The 25,097-nt window shown below is 41.0% G+C and overlaps 1 protein-coding gene across 2 annotated transcripts in view; it reads left to right on the top strand.

Moving 5' to 3' along the window:
* Window positions 1-25,097, top strand: part of LOC139037415 (uncharacterized) — a 53,169-nt gene that overhangs the window by 9,798 nt on the left and 18,274 nt on the right. The gene's annotated exons all lie outside the window — the stretch shown is intronic.

A 25,097-nucleotide genomic window follows, 5' to 3' on the forward strand; every position in this document is an offset into this window, starting at 1 on the left:
TTTTCTTACTCCAACATTCCATGAAGTGTATTTCTGTATTTACATAGTGTTTATAAATATAAGACAAAACTCATTTATACATATTCATTAATTAATATCTTGAATAAAATTGTCATGTTTATGCCTCTAAAATGTTAACTTGTATCGAAGCATATAAAATGTCCCCAAATAAACTATACCAAACATAAAAGCTCCTCAGGTATCAGAATATATTTAAAATATTTAAGATTTTATCTTTCTGCTGAGTGTTTTGTTTAGCAGATAGTTTTCTAAATTACATAAATTTACTCATTATAAATATAAATTTTGCACCCAGAAGAAAATGAAATAAAATGAAATTTAAAAATTTTTCACTAAACGAATCACATATAAACATGTCTTCTTTAGCTAGAATTTTAAAAATAGGAAAAAATTTCATTTTCAATTTACAAACATTTCAGACTATACTGGAAAGTAAAAGCAATATAATAAACACCATCGTCTTTCCACAACCAAGATTTATAACTTTTAACATTTTTCTCTATTTACTCCAAGCAATCAAAAAACAAATATACAGTGGAGGACTCCAAACCCCTTTCCATTTCCTGACACCTCTCTGGGTATAGAAGTAAGCAGTATCTTTCCTTTGCTAGGTCATTTTCATATCTCCATTTTTATACTTTAATCACCTACTAATGTAGCAAAGCAAAAAGTGAACAAGCTATCAGTTATGAAGTTCCTAAAATAGCTTTTTCTAAATTTACCTCAAAACTATTGAAAAATTTTCAAACACACATATTCATTGGAAATAGTATTTACTTATTTTTAGCTTAAAAACCACAATGCAGTGCTGATTAAATATAAACAGTTAAGTTAAAAGATTTCATTGCCTTGCCTCAACAAAACTTCCTTGATTGCAGAAACTGAGAAAATATGCCTCCTACCTAACCCTTTTTACTCAGATTCTTTAGAATTGAGTGACTTAAATTTTAGACATTTTCACATTACATAAGGTATTGGTGATTGGTTATAACTTTATACTTCAGTATTATCTCTATTACTCTCATTTTACTGTTTTCATAAAAAAGAACATGCTGTAGGTAGCTTCATGCATGAATATTAATTTTCACATTTTACATTCTCATAGCATCTTGTTAGGATGCTTATTTTAAGTCATTCTAAGGAGTCACCAAAGTTACCTCTGTTTTGATTTGCTAAGACCATATCGACGATGTGATAGTTAAATGAACACTGACTGTAGAAGATTTTTTTCACTCTTCTTCTTGAGCCAGATCTCCTTTAATAAAGAAGCAAATGCATTTCTGAAAGGTGCATTGAAACCGAGATCTTTATTTGAACACAGTATTACTGTGGATTTGCATGAACCGCTTGGCAGTGCCTCTCCACAGGGACCCCTTAACATTCAGACATCTCTCTGAGGGCCTCCAAGCAGAAACCCACATCAGAACCTTTAAGGTCCTGTATTCTCTTAAACAAACTCTTCAGAGAGAAAACTTCAGGGTAACACAAAAGTGAGTTCAAGTGTCTTTTCCCTATCATCTCCTGATAATTGTTTAGGCAGCAATATGTCAAGAGCTGTTGTGGTGGTTGTTTAGTCGCTAAGCCGTGTCCGACTCTTTGCGACCCCATGGACTGTAGCCCACCAGGCTCCTCTCTGCATGGGATTTCTCAGGCAAGAGGACTGGAGTGGGGTGCCATTTCCTCCCTCAGGGGATCTTCCAGACTCAAGGGTAGAGCCCGCAGCTCCTGGATTGGCAGGCAGATTCTTTACCACTGAGCCACCGGGGAAGCCCTCTATCAAGAGAGGTGCTGTGCAAAGTTGCTCAGGCGCGTCCGGCTCTTTGTGACCCCATGGACTGTAAACCGCCAGGCTCCTCTGTCCATGGGGATTCTCCAGGCAAGAATACTGGAGTGGGTTGCCATGCCCACCTCATATCAAGAGATACCTAGAGTCAATTTAAAAATTACTCCAAGATCTTAATTCCCAAAGGGAAAAGATGCAACCCATATACCTGGGTTATACATTTGAGATTGCTAAACTATTTTCAACTTGCATTTATGAACTATATGCTATTTCAAGATTAGACAACTGGCAACCACTAGTAATATTTACTCCAGACAATATTTAGGCTTAATACAGTTTGAAGATAAAGACATGCAGTTATGCAAGACTCCACCATTTTTTTCAGATTCAAACCAGAGTATACTGTAGCCCTCAATAAAGGTCATTCCAAGTCTTTTATGCTAGGTGCTTAAAACAAAAAAGGGCATAGTGATTTTGACTGCAGCATTTCTTAAAAGAATGTATTGCTGCATAATGTATTGAAAATATATTTCTTTTATAAGTTTTGCATGTTGCTGTTGTTCAGTTGCCAGTCATGTCTGATTCTTTGTGACTCCATGGCCTTTTTTCAAAGACATCCCATTTTTAGTATAAAATGAATTCGAGAGTATGGAAAGCTATCTTTAAAAGCACTCTTATAAGTCAGACAGAGCTTCAAACATATTGACTATTTATTTGTCTTTTTCTTTCTTTTCTTCTTCTCAGCCACCTATCACGTTCTTCGGCCTTTAAGCTACCAGTATTCCCTCCCCCCAGATAGCTTCATAGTAGGTGTTATTCATTGAGGTCTTTTTTATTCTTATTTCTCCAAAATTCTGGTCAATTCATTAACTATCTTTCAGTATTCTTATGTCTGTTTCTCATTATAGTCACACAGCAAATGAAGGTACTGCATAAGAAGTTAAAAAGATGTTTACGAAATATCTGATTGACCCTTTTTGGTCCTCAGTTTCCCTATCAGTAGTTTGGGGGAATTAGAGCTAGTAGATTTTCAAGGTCCTGAGACATATGTCCACATGATTAACTGAAGTTGAGACTCTGAAATGGATGAATTCTGAGCTCTCAAAATTATCTCAGTGTGTTACACGTGTGACAAATGGTCCATCCTTTAAAAAATGTAGACACACTTATACCTGTTAAAGACTATTCCTTTTAAGTGTTAATTTTCACTTTTAAAATTCCTTTCTGTGTAAACTCTGATTCCCTTACATATCTTCTGAGGGGTAATCTTCATCTGAATCAGTTGATTTCTGATGTGAAGAATCATATGTAAAACTGTGTAGTTTAAAGAGATGCTGGATGATTCTGACCATGCATTTTACTGATGAGACCAGTAAGGGCAGGGAACAACATAATCACTGTGTGAAGATCCTTTTTGAATGGGATATTTTGTGCTAACTGCACAGAAACCTTGAACCATTGGGTTGCACAACAAAATAGGGGATTCTCTATGGGATGGATCTTAACTGTTATTACTGCAGTCATCTGATATAATTTTGGGGGTTTTCCAAATGCTGATTTGGAAAACTAAGAGTTACATAATAGACACCCTCAAGGTATTACCAGAAGTTACTGTATTTCAAATGAGCACTGCCACTGGTTTTATGATAGGGAAGTTGATCCCTGAGAGAATCTGTTGCGGAATCTTGCCAACATTTTTACCCTGAATTTTAGCAAATTTACTCAGGTTTCTTTATTTATGAACAACTTAGGTAAGTTATAAAGTCTCTTGCTAATTCAGGTGATGTTTTATGTTGACATGAGTTTATAACTGTGGTGTACATACACTGAACTTCCATGGGGAATGAATATAAAGGAATCATATAGCTACAATATGAATATAAGTGAATATAGCTACAAAATGAATATAAAGAAACATATAGCTACAAATATCAGATGCATGGATATTAATAAAAATTCAAAAACTGAGAGTTCAACATGACTTATGGGAGTCCACAGAGGAAACTACCATATCAAGTGAGTTAAATAAGAAATATAAGATGAATCACAAAAAATCACTTGAAACATACAGAGTTGTAACAATACTGATGGTTCTTTGCTACTAAGGTCTGTGTGTGTGTGTGCTGAGTCATTTCAGTTGTGTCTGACTCTTTGCAACCCTAAAGACTGTAGCCTGCCAGGGAAGCCCACTAAAGTTTATGCAAGTGACTTAATTTATTCTTTTAAGAAATTATTGTCAACAACTAATCCAATCATCTCATAAAGCAGACAGTTAGGAACAAATTTCTTAAACCTATGTGTCCATCAAAATTATCTCTGTCTCTTAAATAGTGTATAAACACAGAATAGATCCAAATTAAATCACTCTTATAGATATCCACAGCATACAAAAATCAAGAATCAATAGTCATCAAATAGCCAGAGTATGAAATTGAGGAAATGTCAGTTGTTTTATTCATCTTTTTTAAAAAAAAATCATTGTATTCAAGTAACCATAAAAGTTGAAGTTTTAGAAGTGAAGAAATAAAAGAGAAAAATAAAAGATGTAGCAGCAGATCATATTAAATCTAGAATGCAGTTTCTTAGCTGAAAGTGTGAAATAAGGTATTTAATGAAAATCATGTAGAATTTCAGAAACACTTACTTAGATTTGGATACTATCTGTCATTATGTGAAGCTGTGATGCAATATACCACATGTACACACACTAATACATAACACATTACTAATGGTCATATTGGACTTGGTAGGGAAAACTTTAATTCTATAACTACTGTAAATATTAACTTGAATTTATGCATCTGAATTTCCATTACAACTTTTTTCTGAAATGGGATATTAAACCAAAGGAAGAATTGATCTAGAAAATATCAGTGCCTGAATAATATGCATAGATTAACATGGAACAGTATTTTTTATGATCAAAATGTGGATACTTTTTCTTTTAAGATATTTATTTATTAGAGTTAAATATCAGAGCTCAAGAATTTGATTATCTAGTTTGTAAATTAATATTATTTTCATTCAGAAAAGGGCCTTAGAGACTTACCAGGAGACAAACTGAGGCCTGGAAAGAGAAGACAGAAATCCAAAATCATGGGATAAATTACCTAGAGTGAGAGGACAGAATTCTTTCCATTTCTCAGGTGTCTCCTTAAAAATGAGTGGATGAAGGAAAATGGAAAGCACCACAATTCTGTCTGGTTCATAACATTAGTTTTGATAGAAGTCCTGCTGAAGGTAAAACTGGGTCAGTTTATTTCAATAAGAAACATCAAAGTTCCTACAGAAGCCCTTCACCTCTGTTATTCGATTTCCTCATTTGGAAAGAGACCAACACACGCCCTGTACATCTGACAGTACCAGGGATGTGTATTAAGTGGTTGCATCCAGTAAATCATCAGGCCATAGACCCTGCATCTAACTCTCACCCACATTTCTACAATGTCAGCCCTTTCATTATCCCTATTTTGGAAACGAGGACACTTAGAAACAGGTTGACTTGAGTAATAACTCCAAGATGCCGTGATGCCTGTGGAGCAGGGCTACATTTGAACCCAAAGGCCAGACTGTTCACCTGTGAACCTAACTGCTTTACTTCCTGGCTCTCCTTCCCTTATTGTCCTAAAATGTGAAGCAATGGGTGTGTGTGTGTGGAAACATCAATGTATTAAAGCATTTCACACTTGCAAGACGGGATTAATTCTAGAAAGGATACCGGGCCCATCTCACATTATCTTGGGTAATCAATTTTTAAATGTGCAGGTCTGATCTCTCTAATGAGTTCTATTACAAGCAAGATTGAGATAGAACATACATAAGCACCATGGAGAAGCCCATTTATTTTACTGATTTATCTAAAATTCCTGTACTAAACTCTCTTGAACGTCACTGTAATAGAATTTGACCTGTGTGCATAAGACAACCTTCATTTCCATGCCAATTATATTTGTTTTATGAAATCAGTTTGCTCTCAGGCATATTTCCTCATGGTTCATCAGTTTCCTGTTTTTCTCTCCTTTCCCTAATCAACATATTACATCCTGATATTCCATCTTAATAGAAGTAAAACCTCAAAAAAGTATTTTAGTTGTGGTGCCAGATTTGTAAATTAATCACAGAGCATTTTAGTAAATGAACTGAACTGGAAGTCCAGCCTATAATGGCCTCCATCCCAATGAACGTAGTCACTGATAATCCTCACAAAAGGAGAAAATTATATTCAAGGACAGTGCTGTCAAATTGCTATGATGGAGCCCTTTCATAATCAATCTACAATGTTTGTTAAGCATTAGCACTAGGGGAGAGATTGGCCATCAGCACAGTTCATGTTTTCATGGTTAAAAAGAAAGAAATACATGCAGACAATCAATTTTGAATCAGAGTTAATGGGCTCTGTCAAGGATTAAAATTGTGTACTTAGAAATCCTAAAATCTCACACTCCTAAAATTTTGTCTGGCATTTTCTAAAGTTTCTGTAAACAACTGAAATTTAGCTTCATGGGAGACTTGGTTGGACTCATAAGACTTTCTCTCTCGTGATTCTTGTAGCATTAATCAACTGGGTATTTCTAGATGTGAAACTCTGACTCAAATCAACTTCTCTCTTGGAGAAGAAATGTAACTCATTGCCTGCAAATTTTCTTGTTAGTTCTCAGCTTTCTAAAAAAAAAGAGAGAAAGAAAACAGTTCTTGAGTTCATGTCAGGTAGTGAAATTCCCTGCAGACACTCACTCATTCATTATACAGACAGCAGTAGAGTACTTTGTATCGTATGCTACCTCTGAAAGGATTCCTGCCATATGTATTTGTCATTCACTCAAAATATCTTTGAAGAGATTCGCTATTTTAAAACACTAATCTAGTGTGTCTATGTGAAATCTGAGTCTACTGGAGTAAAACTTTTCCTGAAGCTCAAGGGTACCGTAATAGCCACGGGCTGGATGCTACTGTGGCAATTTCCTGTCAGCAGCATCGCTTTCATTTCTGAGAAATTCTACAACGAACTTGAAATTGTCTTCTAAAGTCATGTGGGCTCTCCCGAAGAAGTTCCACTATTTAATTCCTGAAAAATAAGTGCTCTAATAGGTCTTTCAAATGTAGTTGAAGAGTTACTGCGAGAGTCATTATACTCTTGTCGGGATGTTTTATATCTGAATGCTTGTCCATAATTTGCATCCCATTTGCTCTTTGACCTCATATTCAGAAGCGATTTCTGAATCAGTCAGTGAAACACGCATGTTACCACATACAGAAGGAGTAAAGTTAAACTAGGTCCCTGAGGAGTAGAAAGCAAAAGAGATCCTGGCAAATTGTACAGATTATGGTCAAGGTGAACAGATCGGAGCCGGGTCACTGTGCTATTTTAATTCAGGTTCTGTTTATTGAGCTGTTATTTATTCTAAGTAAGGGGCTACACAGGAACTTATGGGGCTAACCCACAACTTATTCTCCACCCTCAAGGGGTTCATAGTCCAGTTGACTCGGAATAAAATGAAAAGTACTCAAGGTAATCAACTTTTATTTTATTTAAAATATAGAGTGAAGTTAAAAATAGAAAATTACTTTTCTTTATGATAAAAAGAAATTTTATCATAAAAATCTTAAATTTGAGGAAAGCAACATTTTAATTATGCAGGATGCAAAAGAAGGAGATATTTCAAGTAATTATATTTTTTAGTCAGTTTAATTGGGAATTAGACATAGGGCAGAATTGCATTTTCAGAATTGTTCTTATTCAGTGCCTTTCAAAGATTATTGATCATCAACATGAAGACCAAAGGAGTAAAGTTCTCAGAATTATAGAAATAAACGCTGGATTATATTCAGTGTGTGTGCTAAGTCATTTCAATTGTGTCTGACTCTTCACAACCCTGTGGACTATAGCCCGCCAGGCTTCTCTGTCCATGGGATTCTCCAGAGAAGAGTATTGGAGTGCGTTGCCGTGCCCGCCTTCAGGAGAGCTTCCCAACACAGGATCCAACCAGACTCTCTTACATTTGTGCATGGCAGGCTGGTATTTTACCATTAATACCACCTGGGAAGCCTCAGAACGACTATATATATTCAAAATAATTTGGGGATAAAGTATATTCCTCGATTGCCACAGTATTTGAAAATGAGAATTCAACAATTAACCAAATGTGTCCATTCATTTTCAGAAAAAAAAATAAATGTATCTGTATTAAGGTTTCTTATTTCATGTCATTTGAAGGAATTATGTTAATCAGGTAATTACTGATTGCTATAAGAGTGCATAAAGTGTGCTGTCAGGTCATTAGTCACTTCAGTCCAGTTGCTCAGTCATGTCTGACTCTTTGAGACCCCATGGACTGCAGCACACCAGGCCTCCCTGTCCATCACCAACTCCCAGAGCTTACTCAAACCCATGTCCATCGAGTCAGTGATGCCATTCAACCATCTCCTCCTCTATCATCCCCTTCTCCTCCTGCCCTCAAATTTTTCCCAGTATTAGGGTCTTTTCAAATGAGTCAGCTCTTCGCATCAGGTGGCCAAAGCATTGGAGTTTCAGCTTCAGCATCAGTCCTTCCAATGAACACCCAGGACTGATCTCCTTTAGGATGGACTGGTTGCATCTCCTTGCAGTCCGAGGGACTCTCGAGAGTCTTCTCCAACACCACAGTTCAAAAGCATCAATTTTTCAGCTCTCAGCTTTCTTTAGAGTCCAACTCTCACATCCACACATGATTACTGGAAAAACCATAGCCTTGACTAGATGTACTTTTGTTGGCAAAGTAATGTCTCTGCTTTTTATATGCTGTCTAGGTTGGTCATAACTTTTCTTCTAACAAGCAAGCGTCTTTTAATTTCATGGCTGCAGTCACCATCTGCAGTGATTTTGGAGCCCCCAAAAATAAAGTCTCTCACTGTTTCCATTGTTTCCCCATCTATTTGCCATGAAGTGATGGGACCAGATGCCATCATCTTAGTTTTCTAAATGTTGAGTTTAAGCCAACTTTTTCACTCTCCTCTTTCACTTTCATCAAGAGGCTCTTTAGTTCTTCTGCACTTTCTGCTATAAGGGTGGTGTCATTTGCATATCTGAGGTTATTGACATTCCCTCGGCAATCTAGATTCCAGCTTGTGCTTCATCCAGCCCAGAGTTTCTCATGATGTACTCTGCATATCAGTTAAATGAGCAGGGTGACAATATACAGCCTTGATGTACTCCTTGTATTTGGAACCAGTCTGTTGTTCCATGTCCAGTTCTAACTGTTGCTTCTTGACCTGCATACAGATTTCTCAGGAGGCAGGTCAGGTGGTCTTGTAATGCCATCTCTTAAAGAATTTTCCACAGTTTATTGTGATCCACACAATCAAAGGCTTTGGCATAGTCAATAGAGCAGAAGTTTTTAAGGAACTCTCTTGCTTTTTGGATGATCCAGTGGATGCTGGCAATTTGATCTCTGGTTCCTCTGCCTTTTCTAAATCCAGCTTGAACATCTGAAAGTTCACAGTTCATGTACTGTTAAAGCCTGGCTTTAACACGTATTTCTTGACTTCCTCCTTTTGTATTCCAGTCCCTTATAATGAAAAGGAGATCTTTTTTGGGTGTTAGTTCTAGAAGGTCTTGTAAGCCTTCATAGAACCATTCAACTTCAGCTTCTTCAGCATTACCGGTTGGGGCATAGACTTGGATTAATCTGATATTGAATAGCTTGCCTTGGAAACGAACAGAGATCATTCTGTTCTGATTTCCTTTAGGTTTGACTGGTTTGACTTCTTTTCAGTCCAAGGGAACTCTCAAGAGTCTTCTTCAACACCACAGTTCAAAAACATCAATTCTTTTTGGTGCTCAGCTTTGTTTATGGTCCAATTCTCATATCCATACATGATTACTGGAAAAACCATAGTTTCAACTATATGGAAATTTTGTCAGCAAAGTAATGTCCCTTCTTTTTAATATGCTGTCTAGGTTGGTCATAGTTTTTCTTCCAAGGAGCAGGCGTTTTTTAATTTCATGGCTGCAGTCGCCATCTGCAGTGATTTTGGAGCCCAGAAAACTAAGGCCTGTCACTGTTTCCACTGTTTTGCCATCTATTTGCCATGAAGTGATGGAACTGGATGCCATGATCTTCATTTTTTGAATGCTGAGTTTTAAGCCAGCTTTTTAAATCTCTTTCACTTTCATCAAGAGGCTCTTTAGCTCTTCTTTGCTTTCTGCCATAAGGGTGGTGTTATCTGCATATAAGAGGTTATTGATATTTCTCCCTGCAATCCTGATTCCAGCTTTTGCTTCATCCAATCTGGTATTTAGTATGATGTACTCTTATTTTGAACTGTGGTGTTGGAGAAGACTCTTGAGAGTCCCTTGGACTGCAGGGAGATCCAACCAGTCCATCCTAAAGGAGATCAGTCCTGGGTGTTCATTGGAGGGACTGATGCTGAGCTGAAACTCCAATACTTTGGCCACCTCATACGAAGAGTTGACTCATTGGAAAAGACCCTGATATTGGAAGGGATTGAGGGCAGGAGGAGAAGGGGATGACAGAGGATGAGATGGCTGGATGGCATCACCGACTTGATGGACTTGAGTTTGACTAAACTCCGGGAGCTGGTGATGGACAGAGAGGCCTGGTGTGCTGTGATTCATGGAGTTGCAAAGAGTTGTACACGACTGAGCAACTGAACTGAATTGAACTGAACTCTTATGCTCAGCTGGGAAAGAATTTGCCTGCAATTTGGGAGACCTGGTTTGGATCCCTGGGTTGGGAAGATTCCCCGGAGAAGGGAAAGGCTACCCACTCCAGTATTCTGGCCTGGAGAATTCCATGGACTATATCGTCCATGGGGTCAGAAAGAGTCAGAAATACTGAGCGACCTTCACTTTCACTTTCTCTCACTCTGCATCCATTGTCCCATGTCTAGTTCTAACTGTTGCTTCTTGACCTGCATACAGAGTTCTCAGGAGGCAGGTCAGATAGTCTGGTATTCCCATTGCTTTGAGTATTTTACAGTTTGTTGTGATCCACACAGTCAAACACTTTGGCACAGTCAATCAAGCAGAAGTAGATGTTTTCTAGAACTCTCTTGCTTTTTTAATGATCCAGCGGATGTTGGAAATTTGATTTCTGGTTCCTCTGCATTTTCTAAATCCAGCCTGAACATTGGGAAGTTCTCGGTTCATGTACTATTGAAGCCTAGCTTGGATAATTTTGAGCATTACTTTGCTAGTGTGTGAGATGGGTGCAATTGTGTGGTAGTTTGAACATTCTCTGGCATTGTCTTACCTTGGGATTGGAATGATGACCGCCCTTTTCCAGTCCTGTGGCCATCGCTAGTTTTCCAAATTTGCTGACATGTTGAGTGCAGCACTTTCACAGCATCATCTTTTAGGATTTGAAATAGCCCAGTTGGAGTTCCATCACCTCCACTAGCTTTGTTCATAGTGATGCTTCCTAAGGCCCACGTGACTTGAACTCCAGGATGCCTGGCTCTAAGTGAGTGATCACACCATCGTGGTTATCTGAGTCACTAAGATCCTTTTCTGTATAGCTCTTCTGTGTATTCTTGCCACTTCTTAATATTTTCTGCTTCTCTTTCTTCCATACCATTTATGTCCTTTATTGTGCCCACATTTGCATGAAATATTCCCTTGGTATCTGTAATTTTCTTGAAGAGATCTCTAGTGTTTCCCATTCTATTGTTTTCCTCTATTTCTTTTCATTGATCACTGAGGAATTCTTTCTTATCTCTCCTTGCTAGTCTTTGGAACTCTGCATTCAGATGGGTATACCGTTCCTTTCCTCCTTTGCCTTTCGCTTCTCTTCTTTTCTCAGCTCCTTGTAAGGCCTCCTCAGATGGCCATCTTGCCTTTTTGCTTCTTCATGGGCATGGTTTTTGACTACCAGCTGCAATACAATGTACAAAAGGTCATTATTAGTGGGCTGCAATCATATTCTCCTCAATTCCTAGAGAATGTCCGTGTCATGAAGGGAAAGAAACACCAAACAGAAATATCTTCCATGTGACCGAACAAGTGGCTTCTGCTGTAGAACATTCGTTCCAGTAAGTTTACGGGCATCTGGAAGTACTCAGATACATTCCAATAACACCTGGCATCTTGGAATTCTTTCATGTCATTCTCGGCATTCCATTACCCACCTTCATCAAACCAATGATATTATTGAGAGTTTGGATGGCGTGGTCTGAGGACAGTTAGCATAAGCACTGACCATGTGTTCTGGGTCAGCTCAGTCCCACCTGGTTTGACCTCAAAAATCTGATGATTAGAACTGGGCTATTCTTGTGGATTGAATGCCTCATACCATATAATCCTTTCAGCTGAACTGAGAATCAAAAAAATAATGGCCTCAAAATCATTTCCAAGCAGTAAAATTAACAATGCCATGCCGCCTGTGGGCCTAGACAGATGGAGACTGGATACTCATATAAAGCTGTGATTTCTGCATTGACTTGGAGTCTTGTGGCAGTAGTAATTGATGGAACATTGATTTGAGAGTCATTGGTCCAATGGCCAAGTGAGTCCTCGCCACTTGTCACATTGAGATGTGGGTCCACTTCCTTAGAACCTTTACCATAACACTGGAGCCTCATCTAATTCCATCTCATCCATCAGTACCCCTTCATTATTTTCAATTCCCTTCTGGGTACAGAGCAGATGGGAAGGGACTTGTTTTGAATTTGATTCATCCACAGTTAACCTTCCAGGATATTTGAGCCAGAAGACAGGATGATACTTCCTAGAAATTGCCACATCAACATGAGGAGTTTTGATTCATTCTGGGCGTGGTCCTGGGAGGTTAGGTGCCAAAGAAAACTGCTAAAAAGATGTCAAGCCAGGCGAGTTTCCAAGATCACGTGGGTAGAAATGTTGGAGGAGAGGGCGAGATAAATGCAGAGAGTAGCATGGTAGCGTATTACATACGACCACATGTAAAACAGACAGCCAATGGGAATTTGCAGTGTGACTCAGGGAACTCAAACTGGGGCTCTGTGGCAATCTAGGGGCTGAGGAAGGGTGGGAGGGAGGCTCCAGGGGGAGGGGACATATGTGTGCCTATGGCTGACTCATGCTGATGTTCAGCAGGAATCAAACAAACACTGTAAAAGCAATTATGCTTCAATTAAAAGTGAATTTAAAAATTTTTTTAAAATGGATTGCAGGGAGGTGGCAGAGGGACACAGCGTGAAGTCTGAGGGAGGCTGGGGCCCTCTGACCAGGGATCAGGAGGAAGGTGGTGAGGCTTCTGGAAACAGTAGCTGTGTCTCTAGATGGTCAGAGACTCAGGTATGCAGCACCACCTCTGCAGAGGTTTCCAGGGTCACAGAAGGCAGCTCCCGGTGCTCTGTTCTCTGCTGTCTTCCTTGTGGGATCCCCAGCAGCTCTGAGAGCAGCTAATAGGTGCGCCGCCCAGAGGTACCCCCTCCCTACCAGCCTCTGCGTCGTCTGTCACAAGCTGCTGCGTCTGCCTCCTCGCCCCCAGTACACGCATGTCAAGACTTCTGACGAAACTGCTATTGCTTTTATAGGGTTGAATGTTAGGATGCTAGACGCGTGGTGCAGAGGTTCCAACTGCTGAGAAAGTAAATGGAAAGGGAGATTTTCACTTTGCTCTTGGCTTTCGTGCTTATTCTCATTGGAGGGAAATACCTCCTCTGAATTAATGGGAACATTCAAGGAAGGGTAAAGAAATCATAATTCAGCAATATTGCGGAGTCATCAGCCTCCACCTCAGCTCCCTGTGGGCCTAAAAGTCATGAGGAATTGAAAGGATTTGTAATGGCAGCACACGTCAGTTCTGCAAAATAGCACAATCTGTGCTGAAACACAGAAAAAGAAAATCGTTAAACTGTTTGCTTCATTTTGGGTCAGATTTATACTTCCTCATAGAGCAAAGGAAGGTGAAGTATAGGTGTTTTCCATCAAAACTCTTAATCTGTAATCATTTGACTTATTATCCAAATTTAGGTACAGATTATCCTTTTTACCCCCAGAGAAAATGAGGTATGGGCACTTCTAATTGAATACATTGATATGTATGGTTTAAAGGGAAAAAACAAGAATTCATCAGAGCAGGCCCTACTACACGCACAGTTCTGAGTCACCATTTAAAAAGAAAATGGGGTGTTGGTAATAAAAGTATGAAACATGGGTAGATACATGTTGGTAATATTTTGTTTTCATGCCCAAGACAAGGCTTTGTCTATTTCAAGCAATGCATTAGATGGTTGAGTTCTCAAGAAATCAGACTGCTTTCCCCCGTCAAGTTCTGAAATAAAATGAAAAGTAAAACAGATGGAGAGAGAATATCACCTCTATCACTGCTGCTGATGCTCACCTTGAAGACTGTGGCTTACACCTAAGAGTTCATGGGCTGCAAAGCAAGCAGAAGGTTCTAGAGGGATGCACAGTCTGCAGGCGGAGCAGTTCTTCAGAGGGAGGAGCAGAGTGACTGAGAGACAGACGACAGACAGACAGACACACAACCCCCCCAAGAAAGAGACATGGATATTGCTGGCTCGCCTGCCCACTTCTTCCTTCCCAACTTTCCAATTAAATGCCCATCGGGAACAGAAGGAAGAGCGCTGGGCACTGTGGCGCTGCAATTACTCCGCATGGACGTCTTTCTCACTGCTGCTGTGGCTTAGTTGACAAGTTGTGTCCAACTCTGTGTGACCCCATGGACTGTGGCCCACCAGGCTCCTGTGTCCATGGGATTTCCCAGGCAAGAACACTGGAGCGGGTTGCTATTTGCTTCTCCAGGGGAGTCTTCCGCACCCAGGGATCGAACCTGCACCTCCTGCATTGGCAGGTGGATTCTTTACCACTGAACCACCAGGGAAGCACAGGATGTACATAAAAGAAACAAAAGTAGAATATAAAATAGATAAAACAGGGAGAGGTAGCTTGAAGGAGAAAGAAAATGTCCCATCTTTGAGCCTTTCCCTAAACTGATATTCAAGAAGTGGCTGACAAATACCCGGACACACATGGTAATAAGGTGAGAATCTGCCACAGGGAAACGGGGACCCAAGGCTGAAGCGACCCTGTCACCAATCCCCAGGGAGAGCCCTTGAGGGTTTGCACCAGAGGTAAATTCCCTCCACCCTGCCCAGGGCTTCCGGACGGGGCTCCGACCTTAAAAGGCAGGACAGGCTGACCCCAAGCCGAGTCAGCCCCTCCGCTCTCAGCATCGTGTTAACCATGTCCTTTTAATAAAGGACTCCGTTCAACACTTCTCCTACCAAGAAGGCTCCTTCTAAAACCCCCTCAATAATTTGTCAAATGAACAGTTTGTGGCCTGAGATTTGTATTTGATAAAAGTCTTCTCCAAATATTTGTCTTCCATCATAACCATGAGAAGAAAACATCTTTAGCTAAGTCACTTCAGCACATAGTATCCATGAATTTCCGCAGGGCCTGGAGACAACTTGGCTGCCACTGTCGACGGGGCCTGGGGCTCCCTCCTGTCTCTCCTGCACCCTCTTCTGCTCTTCGCCCACCCCCTGAGACCAACCCTCTGCCTTGGGGGCAGCTTCCAGCAGGGTGGCTGAGCGTGGAGCAGAAATAACCTTCAAAAGGGCCCGCCTTCCTGCACAGACTTTCTAGAGATGCTCTAGCGATGCCTGGAACAGCCCCTCCCGCGTGGTGGGATGATTCTGGTGCACAGGTGAAGCTGATGCAGCAAAGGGATTTCTCCTGACCTAGTTCTAACTTCATTCTAAGAGAGACAGGATTTACCAAGGAGCCTCACAGCCCAACACCCCTGAAGAGGCTGCTCACCATTCAAGGAGCCCTCTTGAAGACAGCCACCACTCCTGGACCAGTGAGGCTTCCCCAGTAGGTGGTCTGCGGAAAGAGAAAGAGGGAGAAAAAGAAAAAAAAGAAGAGGGAGAAGAAGAAGAAGAGAGAAAGAAAGACAAAAGGGAAGGGAAGGGGAGACGAAGAGAAAAAGAAAGAAGGAGAGAGAAAGACGTGTTTCAGGATTCCTGCTGCAGGCGAGGGGGCTGTGGGCCCGTCCACAGGGGGACGGCAGGCTGGAGACCCGAGGGGTGTGAAGGGGCAGCGCAAAGCCGTCTGCCACAGGATTCCCGCAGAACGTCCCGGGTGGACAGAGGAACAGACTGCATTCCGTTCTCAAGTGAAGCCCAGTCCGTACACCCGGAGCACTTGATGCCGGGAAGCGCACCGAGCTCGTCCCCAGACACAGCGCCGGCCACGCACGCTGGCAGCCAGCTGAGGATTACGAAGCAGGGGACAGGTGACAGGATCCGAGCGCACCTTAGAAGGATAGCTCGGGCCTCAGTTCAGATGAGGGAACAACGTCATTGGCAAAAACTAAATAATGGTCCAAGCATGAAGTGGAACTTGTGCTTTCCCCAAAGTGTTTGTTCTGCTAACAGAACACTAAAACCCAGCAGCTGTTAGTTTTCGTCCTTGTCTCTGTCCTCATTGACACCTTGGGAGGATGCTCTTAACGTCAGCGTGGTTTCTGGCCAGGTAGCGTCTCAAGGTTGGAAAACTCCAAAGCAAACGCAGCCCGCAGTGGGGACAGCTCAGGTGGATCACCTCTGGAGCGCGCTGGCCCCTGAGGACTTGACACTGGCCTGGCTCCCAGCACCGGATATCACTGCTCTGCAAGCCTCCAAATCCACTTTGCACAGGAATGCTGGAGCCACGTGAACGGAAAGGTGCTTTAGGGTGGGGAAAAAAAAACCACAAAGCTGGTATTCTAACTAAAGTAGAATTCCCTTCCTGTGCCGTGGATCTGCCGGTGATGTGATGGATCAGAAAGTTGTTAAGTCATAAATTGCACATGCTGAATAAAATGTTGATTCTCACTCACAACGTAGACATGGAAGAACAGTTTTACCCCCAGGTTTCTTAGCAAGTTCACCATGTTTATATTCGCTGGATACACATTTCAGCATGAAAGTGAAGAAACACATCCCAACACGCAGATGTAGGCAAAGCATCTTGCCACGCAAGCAAAGACCTGACAATGTTAGCACATTTAAAATGTTATCTAATGCATGTGGCACATTTCCTAAGACATTGACTATAGAAAACGGTGAAAATTTCTGTGCTATTTTTTTTTCTCCTGCAAGGAATCAAATTTAGATTTGTGTGCATTGACTGGAATAGTAATTATTACTTATTGAATATTCTCATCTACCTTGATCATTGAGGATATCTTTTTTATGTTACACAATTAAGGGAAACTTTCTAGAATGTTTTTATCTTTTTAAATGTATTTTTCAAGTGCACACAGAAGTGCGTTTAAACTCAGACCACGGGTGTATTAGCGCTCGTGTGCTCTTACACAGAAAAGGTTAAGTGTGTAAACAGCCGTGGTCCAAGGCTTCCCCTTGTTATGTGAGCCTATTGTTTGTATTCCATATACCTCCCTGGTTTTCTTTTGCTATTTCCTCCTATTGAAATGACTTGTCCCTGCTCTTCTCTGAACGTCCAAATGTAGCCTCACTCAAACGTCACCGTCTCCAGCCCGCCTCTCCCAGTTCTGTTGAACTTTGTCCCTTCCTTAAACACCAATAGTCTAACTGTACTCGGTTCCGGGCAGTCTACACTTTGTTCTTGTGTTATTGTTTTCATTCTTAGAAGAACAATCCCTGAAGGTAGGATCTCAGCCACTCAGAAGAGTACTCTTCATTTAATAGGTGCAAAGTGAGTATCATTGTGATATAGAATAAATAGGTTAGAACAGAGAAAACCCCCCACAGAAATCCAAGAGCAGATCCTAGAACTGAAATAGCTCTAACACTTTTAGGGTACTAAATTTTCTCTGTCCAAACTGTAATAATCAAGCAGTCCCAATTCTCTTTATAAGCTGAATATAAAAATCTTTGAATGGGAGTATGCCCTGCGTGTTAATCATTAAAAACTACAGGTAAAGAGCTCATCAAAGGATAACCTTGAGACATAAATGACATAAAACAAAAGTACCATTTTAAGATCAGGAGACCAGTAGACCATAGGATGCAGAAAACAGACGCGATCCTAAGAGCGGTATGGCTAATACTTCTCTGAGACAGATTGTTCTCCATCCATTCTTTCCTTCCACAAATATCTTGTTGCTGTTGTTCACTGAGTTGTGGCCGACTTTGCGACCCCATGAACGGCAGCACGCCAGGCTTCCCTGTCCTTCACCATCTCCTAGAGTTTTTCAGACTCATGTCCATCGAGTTGGTGATGCCATCCAACCACCTCATCTCCGGCTGCCCCCTTCTCCCCCTGCCTTCAATCTTCAACCTCTGCTCTCAGCATTAGCATCTTTTCCAACAAATATTTAGTGAACAGTTATATTTTAAGTCTGACAGTCTTCTTGCTGCTGAGCAGACAATGGTAAACAAATTCCCTGCTTACAGTAAACACACGTAAAATCAATAAGGCGCCAGTAAGCAGGCTGTGAGTTTACTTTGATAGAAAGACCTCTAGGACAGGTGGTCTTTGAACTGAGCCTTAGATGAAATGGAGGTGGCAGCAGCAGCAACATCCAAAGAGGAACTTTCCAGACCAGGGCACAGTGAGTACAAGTGCCCAGAGGCATGGGGGTTACTTGGTTCTTGAGGTAAAGTAGGAGCCCATCAGAGTCAAAACAGAGTGAACAGGCAAGAGCTGGTGAGAGTGGGTGGGGTGGCTGGCCATGCGGGGCCCTTGCAGGACACAATCAAAGATTTGGGACTTTATTCTGTGCGAGATGGGCATCAGTTGGAGAGCTTGGGCAGTGGACTTAACGTGACTTGGATCTAGGTTTAGAAGGGTCCCTCTGGCTTCTGTGTGAAGATCAGGGTCGGCTGGGCTGGTGGTGATTAGTAGTGATGAAGTGTGGGAGTCAGTGAGTCCCCTACATATGAACCTTCAGGTGGCCAACTTTCCAAGATGCAAACTGCATCCCATCAAGGTCAGACATGGGTGGCATCGCAGCTTGCCCTCCGTCTCCTATCGCTGACCGCCCTCCAGCCCTACCATCCCCCACCCCTTCTCCTTCCTCCGCCTGTGACCCTTCTTGCCTGTTCGCTGGATGCCAGCCCCTGTGTGCCAGCTGCTACACTGTACTATTCAAGGCCCTGAGCCATCAGATTAGAAATGTCTTTTTTATTATTTCTTTGTTTGCCTTTTATGAATTATTTGTGTGAAAAGTATCATAAACCTGTTGCAGTGAAAGAAAAGCAAAAGTGTTAGTCGCTCAGTCATGTCCCACTCTTTGCAACCCCACGGACTGTAGCCCACCAGGCTCCTCTGTCCGTGGGATTCTCCAGGCAAGAATACCAGAGTGGGTTGCCAGTCCCTTCTCCGGGGAATCTTTCCAACCCAGGGATTGAACCCGAGTCTCCTACATTGCAGGCAGAGTCTTCACCATCTGGGCCACCAGGGCAGCCCAAGCAAACTGGTGGTAGTGGAGTACTGTGTAGCCAATTGTGTTATCTGGGTCCCTAAGCTAACTTTGCTGGACTTGCAGACAAACTGGATTTATGAACATTCTCTTGGAATGGAACTTGTTCTTATGTAGGGCAGTTAGTGTAGAGCAAGAGATGTGGGTGCTTGGTGTCAGGGCGGAAGCTGTGGAGTGGTGAGAAGCGGCTGAATGCTGGATGCATTTGTTAGAACCAAGGTCACATTATAGCTCAGCTGGTAAAGAATCCGCCTGCAATGCAGGAGATCCCGGTTAAGTTCCTGGGTTGGGAAGATCCCCTGGAGAAGGGAACGGCTATCCACTCCAGTTTTCTGGCTTGGAGAATTCCATGGACTGTATTGTCCATGGGCATCCCTAAGAGTAGGACATGACTGAGTGATTTTCACTTTCACTTTCAAGGTCACATTACTCTTTTAGATTGTTACTAAGTAGGATTCTACCAGAGGTAGATGAAAGAAAAGTTTCTTTTCTACTGGGACTCTGTGATAACAATGCATCCTGGCAATCATGCCCCACCTTCCTCTCTAGGGGCCTTGGCTATTAGGATTAACCCCTGTTCTCAGAGACACCTGGGTGACAGGCTTTGTGTCAGAAGGCAAGCCAGATCCCAGAGCTCCAAACCTGCTGTTCCTTCCACTCAATCTCGTTTTCCCAGTTGTCTTCCTCATACCTAAGAGGAATTTTGATCAGAAAGGCCATATGTAAAGCATTTTTTTTAGCATTAGGAAAAGTTCTGAATATTAAATAAGTGGTTAACTTCATAAAAAATCACTAGCATCTTATTTTCAAAAGGCTAGTGTACTGAATTTTAGCAATACTCTTATTTTATAGGCCCCAAGCAATAGTGCAATAACTTATATTTGAGCAATTTTAGTAAGTGCACTGTGTGGGGGAATGCTTGCATTCAGTAAGTGATATTTTCTCTGCTGCCTTGTTTTGAAATATGTGTCTAAATTTTAAATGTTATTAAAAGCCTACCTGAAAATGCCATTTAAGAAACTCTGAGAGTACAAATGTGAGTTTGTTGCTATTCCTGACCATACACATATTTATTTATTCTGAAATATTAGCCAATGATGTCTTTTTTTAATTCTGAAAAATTTCTCAATCACCTACGTGTTTACTCTAAGTCATTAACCAACCCTCCCTCAGGCTTGATGGCTCCACAGGTAAAGAATCTGCCTGCAATGCAGGAGACACAGGAGATGCGGGTTTGACCCCTGGGCCAGGAAGTCCTCTGGAGGAGGAAATGGCAACCCACTCCAGTATTTTCTTGCCTGGAGCATCCCTTGGACAAAAGAGCCTGTTGGGCTACAGTCCATGGGCTTGCAAAGAGTCAGATACAACTGAGCAGAAGACAAGAAGAATAGGTTCTATTATAATAATAATACTGTGCTAGACAGTGCTTTTTATTGTAACATTAGGATTCTAACCAATTCTTTCCTTCCTGTTCTCAAATAAGAATTTAACTGTTCTTAGAGAGTCTTGGTTGCTATTATATTTAGAATGCATGATGCAATTACCCATATTTTGAACAAGAAATATGGACATTGACATTAAAAAGGCTTCCCCCTCACATATTGTGAGTCATTTTTCCTCCACTAGACTTTTTCCTGCATATTTCTCCTAGACCCACACCTGACTCGGAAAAACTCAGCCTCTTGAGTCAAGAATTTATTTCTTCCCCTTCCCCATCCCATCCTCCGGAAACTCAAATTGAATTGAATGCATTCTGCATCTGTGGATGGTCCCGTGGTTCATATTTTTAGCCCAGAGGTAGGAAGAATAATCTAGAACTTGGACACAGCCCTGCTCTCTGAAGACCTGACTCCTGAATAAGCCTTCAGGTGATGTGATCTGAAGAAAGCCCTGCCATTCAGCTGAGGGTCTAAACAATGACCTTGATGAAGTCTACCACTTTCTTCTTTTTTAAAAATTAATTTTGATTGGAGTATAGTTGCTTTACAATGTTGTGTTAATTTCCAAAGTGAAGTGAAGAAGTGAAAGTTGCTCTTTGCAACAGTCCATGGAATTCTCCAGGCCAGAATACTGGAGTGGGTAGCCTTTCCCTTCTCCAGGGGATCTTCCCAACCTATGTATCGAACCCAGGCCTCCCCGGTCTCTCTCCCCTTGTGGGCGGATTCTTTACCAGCTGAGCCACAAGGGAAGTCCAAGTATACTGGAGTGGGTAGTCTATCCCTTCTCCAGGGGACCTTCCCAACCCAGGAAGCAAACTGGAGTCTCCTGCATCGCAGTATAGCTGCTTTACATGTTGTGCTAATTTCTTCTGTGCAGCAAAATTAATCAGCAATACACACACATATATCCCTTCTTTCCTGGATTCTCCTCCCAGTTAGCTCACCTAGAGCACCAAGTAGAATTGCCTGTGCTAAAATGAGTATTTTTCCAAGTGTCCAAAGGGAATTTTTAACCATTTTTCATTTCATCAAAGATGAGTTCTGTCATCTCTTTTCATGTTCCTCACCATTTTGCTAATCCTGGATAGGAGAATTTGCAGATGTGAGTCATGGATTTCATTCAATACGTATTTACTGATGCAAGGTTCTATTGAGATACAGAAAGGAGAGTCTCTGTCTAAATAACAGCGGTCACCCAGGGTGCTCAGGATGACTGTGCACACTTGTTAGGGACAGTCTCAGCGGCTAGAGGGTGTCTGGGGCCCCTTTGGGCCTTCCCAGGTGGCACCGTGGTAAAGAATCCACCTGCCAAGGTGGGAGATGCGAGTTTGGTCCCTGGGTAGGGAAGGTCCCCTAGAGAAGGAAATGGCAGCGCACTCCAGGACTCTTGCCTGGGAAATTCCATGACAGAGGAGGCTGGCGGGCTGCAGTCCACAGGGTCACAGAGAACCAGACACGACTGAGCAACGGAGTGCACGCGCAGGGCGCCTTCCCGTGAAAAGCTTTCAGGTTCCCACACAGATGTTAAAGGGACTCCTCCTGTCTTAGAAGATGCTAGGATGGAGGTGTGTAGATTCCTTGGATGTAGGATACAATGATTTATGCTGTCAGAGTCACTGAGTTTCAGACCCACTTTTTGCCTATTGGATTATCTGAAAGTCAGACACGCTTCGACCCTAGTGGCTTATTTTAGTTGTTTTCAACAGATTATGTAAGAGGAGAAATCGGTCTATTATACTCTGGGTCTTCTGTTCTCCTTGTTCTGTTTTCAGTGCTTGTACTAAACATGAAGGAAGAGTACAATGAAATGGTTATTTGGTCCTTTTGTTAGGTTCCAGGGTCCAACATTTTCTAATCCCATTAACAAAAAAGTACATTGCCACTCAAACCCACAAACATCTCAAATATCTAAGTTTATGAAGCCAATAATTCACTTTAGACATATTTTTCCATAGAGCTTTAAGGCAATAACCAAACAATCCCTGAAATTGCAGAGAGAAATTTAGTCATATGATATAAAAAATAAGGAAGTTCTCTTTGTATAATATAATGACAACAAATTTCACAATCTGAATAATGTTAACTTTATAGGAGTTAATTATTAAAAAAAATTATTGCTGTATTATGTGCAATTAATTGTGCTTTATGCTGAAAAAAAATAAGTGTTGAATGTTTGCTTAGTAAACATTGTTAAAGCAAGAATTTTTATTATATGAAATTATAAATTAAACTCGTGTACCAAATTTGGCTTGAGGATGGCTTGTTGCCACTGAATTTACAAGAGAAAGTGCAAAACATACCAAAAAGGAGAATTTATGGTTTTCCTAGTCAATGCATCTATTTTCCCAGATATATAAATGGTTGCTGATTCTACTCCCATCCTGTGAAATGTGGACCCCAGTGAAGCAACAGGGCCTGCCAAACGAAAGGGCACCCAGTCTGTTTACAGGAGTAACAGATACTTATTTAGGACATGAAGGATCCGCAGAAACAGGCAGGGTTTACTTGTGTCCAATTCTGTCTGTATAGCTGACTTGCCTATTAATGCCACTTCAGTACCGGTGAGCTGGAAACTTCAGGTATATTTTACCCCGTGTGGATTAGAAAGGTAGAAGGGACCAGCATCAGTTCTTAAAAGTTACTTGTGCATTGCTGTAGGTTTCTCTCACAGAAAATTTATGACCCATGTTTTTAAAGTTTCAGTAACTCTTCTATCTGAGAGCCAGTAAAATTCAACAAAATGCACGATACACCCTTAGATTTTCTAAACAACTTACAAGTAAATCCACAATTTCTTTAAAAGTTAGGAATTCTTTTAAGCACCATCATTCAAATTTTTCATTTAAATAGTAATGTTCATTTGAAAATGTAACTTATACTTTAAAATTTACCATTAAATAGCCTCAGATTTTATAAAGCAGAACTAAATCAGTTTCCAAATATATCATGGATGAAATAGACTCGACCTGTTAAACCGCCAAGACATACTTTATGCTTTTACTTTCTAAAATTAAAATTTATAAACATAATTTCCCCTCCAGCAAAGCCAATTTGGTTTCCTTTGAACGAAGAAGACATGTAAATGGTAGGTCAAGAAAGAAAAAAGAAGAGCATTAATTGAGTGGCAGTGATAGTTCACTCTTATGCTCTTAGTGTAAAGTAAAAAAATAAAATAAAAAGAGGTCGATCTTTATATCTCAGGCACTTTCTGTTATTACAGAAGAATCAGCATTCCTAATATTGATAGACCATACAACTGTCCAGGTGTGACCTATATTTATGCTACAAAGACAATTTTAATTGTTACCTCAATGGAGGGCCTATCACAGCCGTCACTTGTTCATGCTTGAGGACGTGCTTAAAAACCTCCCTTCAATCTTAATCATTTCTGCTGCTAGCTCATTATGAACAAAATAATAGGTTTTCCAGCAACGGGTTCAACGTGCATTACAAGTTGCAGTGTTTAGAAAGATGACAATGACAGGAAGTATACTGAGATGGGCTAACTAAGGCTCACAGAAACGCAAGACAGAAAGCTCTCCAGAAACCCCGTTGAAGTTTGAAAGCACTTCCTTGTTTTGAGAAGTGTGGAAGAGTCTCAGAGTTCTGTTTGATCATAGCGATGATGCTTAAGAGGGAGCAGGAAAGGTCATGTCGAAACTGCCAAATTCTGTCAAAAAGTGTGTACCCTGAACTCTTTCCTAGCCAAGTCTTAACAGACATTGCCCAGTTCACACCTGATAGTCACAAAAGAAACCTCCCAGCTTTGTAATGGAAACTCACTGGGTACCGGATAGACTACAGTAAGGCCTAAAGCTGTAAGAAGGCAGCCGTCTCTAAATAATCAATAAATGACTCTGCCAGCTTCCATTCATATCCATATATTTTATCTCTCTGAAATAGCTTTCAGAGAAAATTTACAAAGGACTGAATACATACATAAATACACACACATCAAAATAGAAGAGGGAAAGGCAGAAGTCAGGAAATAGATGTTCGGCTTTTCCTGAGGCAGTTTCCCAAAAAGCAAATAGAAGCTAGAAAAAGGTGACGAGCACTCATCAAGCAAACATTTATATGATGAACAAACAGATGGATGAAATTCACATACACACACAAGCCGCTTGAGCCAAAGGACGTTACTCCCAGAACACTTATACAGGTCTTTATTTGAAATACTGACCTGTGCCCAATATGATACTGAGGTTACTATCTGTAATTTTTTTTGTCTTTCGTATCTCATTTTTAAGAAACTTTATTAGTAGTTTCCTACACAAGCAAGAGGGTTTACTGACCTTGTCACAATTGTGAGTTTATTGTTCTCTTGATAAATACAACAACTTTTTTCAGGTGCGTGTAAAGACATTGTGTTCTGATGAAGTCCAGGAAAGGAGAGAAGCTATTACTTTTAACAGACTTTGCTAATTCTGTTCAACCAAACCAACCTAAGTTTAA

The sequence above is a fragment of the Odocoileus virginianus genome, chromosome 11 (genome assembly GCF_023699985.2).
Source record: "Odocoileus virginianus isolate 20LAN1187 ecotype Illinois chromosome 11, Ovbor_1.2, whole genome shotgun sequence".
NCBI classification, from domain to species: domain Eukaryota; kingdom Metazoa; phylum Chordata; class Mammalia; order Artiodactyla; family Cervidae; genus Odocoileus; species Odocoileus virginianus.